Source organism: Acanthisitta chloris, unplaced genomic scaffold (assembly GCF_000695815.1).
Source record: "Acanthisitta chloris isolate BGI_N310 unplaced genomic scaffold, ASM69581v1 scaffold5411, whole genome shotgun sequence".
NCBI lineage: Eukaryota > Metazoa > Chordata > Aves > Passeriformes > Acanthisittidae > Acanthisitta > Acanthisitta chloris.
The window spans coordinates 54,279-60,632 of NW_008654626.1; the positions used below are offsets into that span (position 1 = coordinate 54,279).

Genomic DNA, 6,354 nt, shown 5'->3' on the forward strand with positions numbered 1-6,354 from the left:
CAATGCTGGAGATAAAGGAGAGGCCAAAGGAACAGCTGCCGGAGAGCTGCCCAGCCCTGCTGCCTCCAAGGGCTAGAAAACCTCCAGCAAATATCCACAGGCTCCAGGACAGGCTGGAAAGGGTCACTGGGAGAATGAAGGGGGGAATTGAGTGGAAAATGTGGGTTTTTTCCAAGCTGTTCTTGCTTGGGTTTTGAAGGGGAGGTTGAAGCTGGGAAGAGGGAAGCTGCACTGAAACATGGGGAGAGTTGTGATCTTGTTTTCCAGTCTGTTCCTGCTGCAGTGGAGAAGGAAGAGGTTTAGGAAGGAGAAAGAGGAGGAGAAGTGGGAAGTGGAGAACAAAAAGGCAAGGATCTCTGGAAAAATTGTGGAAGTGTGGTCCTTCAGACAAGACATGGGAAATGTGGTCTTGAAATACTTCTGGTTTGGGTTTTCTGGGTCTGGTGTGAGACAGCAGTGAAACCCTTCTGCCCCATCCCTCAGAAAGGAGGTGGCTTTGTTCCTTAGTCCAAGGCTGGATCCCTGGAAGGGATCAATACAGCCCCACCGGGTGCAGGGGGGAGGGTGTGGATGTCTTCTTGCTCTGTTGGACCCATACACTCCTATGGAAAAAATTCTTCCCTGTGAGGGTGCTGAGGCTCTGGCACAGGTTGCCTGGAAAAGCTGTGGCTGTTCCATCCCTGGAAGTGTTCCAGGACAGGTTGGATGGGGCTTGGAGCAACCTTGGGTGGTGGGAGGTGTCCCTGCCCAGGACAGGGAGTGGAACTAAGTGATCTATAAGGTTCCTTCCAACCCAAACCTTTCTGGGATTCTATGATTCTGTGATTTTTCATGTCTGGGTTACTCGTCCCATCACACTGCCAGTAGAGATACCCAAAGGTTTCAGCTCTCCTTTCCTTGGTAGCATCTTGTGTAAGCCTTTGGGTAGCATTTGGCATGAGGCAGTGGAGGTCACAGACCCTGTATGGGTTTGCTGTCCTATGTGAGATGAGATGAACAGGTCTCAATCCACCCTCCTCTCTGCAAAGCCTCCCCATCACTGAGCCCCCACAGCCAAGAGGCTCTCCCAGTTTGTTCTTGGGGCTCCCCTTGCTTGGACCAACCTTGAGACAAGGCATCAACAGAGATGTCTTCTCCATGCTTTGCCCTCCTTGTAATCCCTGCTCCCTGCAGCCAGCCCAAGAGCTTCAGCCTTTGATCCTCCTCCTCTTTTGCAAACACTTCTCTCTGCTGGTGGAATTAAATCTCTTTCGCAGTGATTTCCTTCCCTATCTTTTCTTTTGGGCCGAGTTTTGTCTGAAATATTTCATATTTTTTTTTTTTTTTTTTGCTCCTTCAGCAGCAGGGCTATATAATTGATGGCCTCGCCAAGCTTTCCACGCTGAACATTAAACCCTTCCTGCCTTGGCTCCGACCAGAGTTCATTACTTTCTGAAAAGCTCCGTTGTCTGTTTGTGCTCAGATGATTGTTGTTGTGGAGGGAAGGATGTTGTCAGCAGAGAGAGAGAGAGAGGAGGAGGGGCTGGATTTGGCCAGGGTTGCTTTGTAATCAAATCCTGGTCTCTTTAGCAAATTTTCAAGTGGAAAAGGCCTCTTTTAGTCAAATTGAAATACGGAACCCTCCTGAAGCAGGAGCACAAAGCTCAGGGCCCGAATTAGTGCAGTGAAAGGTTATTTGGCTCTTGGGGGTGGTGGGAAAATGCTGCTTTGCAATCTACTGAGTGATGCTCAGCGCTGGGCAGGCAGGAGCAGAGGTTTCTCCCATCACCATGGGCTGAATTCCTGGGGATAGGCATGTCCTACACCACCACAATTCCCAATTAACCTGTTGTGGTTGATCCTCCCAAGTCTCTGCATCCCAGGAACTGCCCTGGGAAAGGTGAGCCCCATGCAGAGTCCTTCCAACAGTGTGATGTCCTTACCCTGGCGCTGGACATCACTCTATGTACGTGGTTTTGCATAATGCAAATTGTTTCTGCATCTTTTAGCCTTTTTGCATCTTCTTTCTGCGTTGGTTTTTTTTTTTTTTTTTTTGGCAAGACAAAGTGGTGCTTGGTCCTCTATGCCCTTACACTGGCGATGCTTCTGGCTCCCCACCTACCTCTGTGGTTTTTTTCCACACTTAAAACACAGCAAGGCTGAGGTGATTACAAGGATTGGAGATGCAGTGACACTTCCCTGCCAACAAGTAATTGATTTATTAAAGACATTACAATACATTCATGGTTGAGCGTAAGAGTTGCCTTTGAACTCGCTGGAAAATCCGAAGGGATTGTGCCTGTTTGCGAGTGCCATGGGCAGAATAAATCTGTGCTCCCCCATCGCCTCCCCCCTGCGCCGCCACAATTTCATTTCCCTTTGACTGGCGCGAGTAAATATCACAGCTCGACAACTCCAGTCCAGTGACTGGTGTGATCCAATTTAATAGCATTTAAAAATTCAAAGTGATTGTTCGCCAAATGGAAATGTAAGATTTCATACCCAGCCTGCCTTGGGGAGGAAAGGAAGGATGAGGGGAGGGCGCGGGGGATGTAGACAAATGGACTAGATAAAAAATAATGGAAAGTAACTTAATTAAGAGGCTCGAGTCAAGTTAAAAACAGTAATGATTTTGAATCCCAGAACCACAGGTTTTCAAAATGAAAGAGGAAGAGGAAAGAAAGGAAAGGAAAGTGTGGATAAAAAGCCGCCGAAAAATGATTAAATAGGAGGAAAAAAAAAAGGCATGGGAAGAATGGGGTAAAAATAGTCCTTCCGTGAAAAGCAGGAGCACATGGGGAATAGATGGTGCTGGTGATGAGGCTGGGCATTAGGAAGACAAATAGGGAAATTAAGGATGCTCTGGAGGGGATAACTCCCTGTGGCTTTTCTGGCATTCTCAGAGGCATGAGGGTGGCCAAGAAGAAGGCTCGAGGGCTTTGTTTAGGAGAAACAAGGGAAATGAAGGAGTAGTCCTAATGGAAAAGGAGAACAGCCCCCACGTTCTCCAGGCACACAGCTATCCCTGCCTTGTGGGAGTGTTGTTCCCTCCTTTTCCTTTGCTTTTAACTCTGTCAAACATGGCTTGTTTGGGTTGAAATTTGGGAATGAAATTTTAATTGCCCAAAGGTGTCTGTGGGTCTCCTGCTGTGTCTCTGCAGCCTGATGAGTAATGGTTAACTGTGCTGCTCTCATCCCATTGGAAATAGCTGCCCTGGCAGCAATCTCCCCATGCCTTTTCCATGGTTTTCTGAGCTCCACAGAGCCTGAAAAGCAGGTGCTATGGAGCTTTGATCTGAACAGACACTTCTGGGCCAGTTGGTTGTTTGGTTTCATTACTCCATTCATAAAGTGGGATGATAACACTCCCTTATCTCACCAGGGGAGTTTGATGATAGGGATAAACCACATTTAAAGGCATGGGAAGGATGGTCGAGCATCATCACATGGGCTCTGGATCAGGATGGATATTTGCTCTCCTGCTTGTTTCTGGCAGCTTTGGTCAAGCCTTGGGTCGATCCCCTGGGATTGAGGCAGTTTTGAGTTGGTGTAAAAATGTGCCTTGGGTAGGGTGCAGGGCCAGAAGTGCTCCATGGAAGAGGTGAGGAAGGTTGAGGGGGCTCTTGGAGCCCAAGGAGGAGAGCCTGCAAATGACTAAGAAATTACTAAGGGGAGAAGGAATGGACTCTGCCTCTGCCAGAGTGATGGATGGGTCACAAGGGATGTGTTCCCATGGGGATAGGAGGAGGAGCAGCATTTGGAGGCATGGATCACCTCACTAATGATTCATTTTGAACTGTTAGTGTTGCTGACCTCTCACTTCGTAGGTTTTGTTCTCCCACTTCCTAAGTTTTGTTCTCCCACCCTGTTTTCCAGATGAAAATAGGGTCTGGTCCTAAGTAGCAGCTTGCACACCACCTAATCAGAGATTGACAGGGCTCTACTCCCTGCCTGATCCATTAATTTTTCTCTGGAGTCAAAGGCAAAGATGGCAAGAATCCCAAGCAGAAGTAAAAGCTCTGTCTGAAGCACAGAGAGGCACCTGGAAGGGCCGGAGCTCAGGAAGGATGAGAGGAAAGGGACTGTCTGGGGACAGGCAGTGATGACATTGGAGTGATGCAAATAAACAGAGGCAAAAGCACATGGATAGACCCAGAAGGTCCAAACAGACTTGCAATTCAATCAAAACTTGGGGCTTTCACTCAGTTCCACATTAACACCTCGAATCAAGATGGTTTTTGAAGCAGAGCCATCAGGTCCAGGGACACACAGCTCATCCTCCACCTGGGCATGGGCTGGTGGCTCCTCGAATTAGCTAAGTGTCAGTGTGGAAAGTGTAATCATAAACACTCACTGTGTGCTCGAGCCGAGGGAGAGGGTGAGGGGAGCACGCGAGAGCGCGGAGATAAGAACAAATATGCAAGAGCATAGTGTGTTTTTAATGGAAGGAAGATTTATTTCTCTCTGTGTCTTTTTAAGCCTCTAGATAGATCATAAAAAAAAAAAAAACCAGCCCAACCCACACACAACCTGTCTGCCTGAAATAGCCGAAATGTAATTTAAAGAGCATCATTTTAACTAATACTTCACTTCAGAGACACCTGCCCTATATTCATTGGAGATGCAGGCTGCATTAGAGCATCTGATTTAGCTTCGGAAAGGATGTTTGAGCTTCTTTGTTCCTTCCAGGTGCATTTTGAGGGGGAGTAAAGTGGCACAGGGGCAGTTCAGCGAGCTCAGCTCTTGGTGTGATGCCTGCTTCTCATGGCCAGAGTGCTGGGGAGGGCACAGGGAGAGCCCCCACTCTCCAGGAGGAGAGTGGAGAGCTGGAGAGTGGGGCATGGATGTTCTGGCTGTTCTGGGGGACAGGAGCTGAGGTTTTGTGCAGAATTTAGCTGGACAGCGTGTGCTGTTGGACCAGGTGAGCAATATCGTGAGAACTTGATGCTTGTTGGTACAGGAGGCTCCAGGTTGACTGGGAAGGACTATTTGCAGGCACATCCACTTGAGATGCATATCCTAAACTAGATTTGTGCATCTTGTCTTGCATGAGTCCTACCTGCACATAGGTCATGGCTGGTAGGACTGTCCCCATGCAGAAATGTCCCCTCCTCCAGTCCCTGTGGCCACAGACTCTGGGTATCTGATCATCTTATGTGTTGTTGTCTTTTTAATGAGCCTGCAACAGTGAGAAATTCTTCTCATTGCATTGATGGAGAGATGAGACCCAACAAGGCTGAGGGTTTTGCCCAGGAACACACTGGCAGGGCAGGCATCAGTCCATCCTTCTCTGCAGCTTATTGACCCACAGCCAGGAGGTTTTTCTAAACATAGAAAAAGGGAAATTCCATAAATCGTGACTTTCTCCCAGGGTGTGATGCTCTGGAGGAAAGGATCCACAGTTGTCCTGGTTTTTTTTTTAAACAGAGAGTAGTCAGGCATTAGAATGGGCTGCCCGGGGAGGTGGTGGATTCACCATCCCTGGAGATTTTCAAGATGAAACTGGATGTGGCACTTAGTGCCATGGTCTAATAATGACAGTAGGGTTGGACTCAATGATCTTTGAGGTCTCTTCCAACCTGATTGATTCTATGATCCCTCAGGCCCCAACCTGATCCCAACCACCCCTCAGCTTCTGCTGGGGGGGACACCTATCAAGGATAAGGAGTGCGAGGATGAGCATGAGGAAAGTCAGGGAGAGGAGAGCTGTTGTCAAATCCCTCAGTCGCCCTTTCTGATCTGAAGTTCACTTGTAATATTTTCCTCGACTCGGGTTGCTAATGCGTTTTGTTCTCCAGAGTGCGCGTGGCCCGACTTCCCGCGCAGCCTTTAATTAGTTTCTGGATGATGACATCTCCGCCGAGAATCAGCTCGTCGTGTCCCTCCGATCTCGGGGGGAGATAAAGGAATCTAATAAAGACATTCAGCATTTCTAGGTGATGGGTTTGACAAGCTTTGTATTAGCCAGAAGTCACAGTCAAACTTTCTGGGGTGCTGTCAACACGTTGTGGCTTGTCCCACACAAGGACTTTTCCCAGTGGGTCTTATGGACTCTTCACTAGTACCCAGTGGGACAAGAGGAGCTGAGGACCCTGTGTCCCCTGAGCAGGGTGTGACAGTCACTGTCAGTTTGATAGTCACTGTGGAGGTAGCTGTGAGAGAGGCTGTCATGCCTTGAGGAGAGGTGTCAATAACGCTGGAAAAATGATGCAGGTGTCTTAAGGATTCGAGATCCTTCAATTTTCTGCCTTTCATGAGGCGTTGCTTGGCTTGCAGGGGGAATCCCTGGTGGCTCAGGGTGCAAAAACTGGAAACTAGATCCGTGTGGCGTGTGTGGAGTTGAAAATTAGATCTGTCTAGACAGGGAGCTGAACC

The 6,354-nt window shown here is 48.4% G+C and overlaps 1 protein-coding gene across 1 annotated transcript in view; it reads left to right on the forward strand.

Moving 5' to 3' along the window:
- LOC103810700 (protein CEPU-1) overlaps positions 1–6,354 on the forward strand; it is a gene marked incomplete at both ends in the record, with an annotated part of 52,079 nt that overhangs the window by 10,607 nt on the left and 35,118 nt on the right. The window lies entirely within an intron of this gene.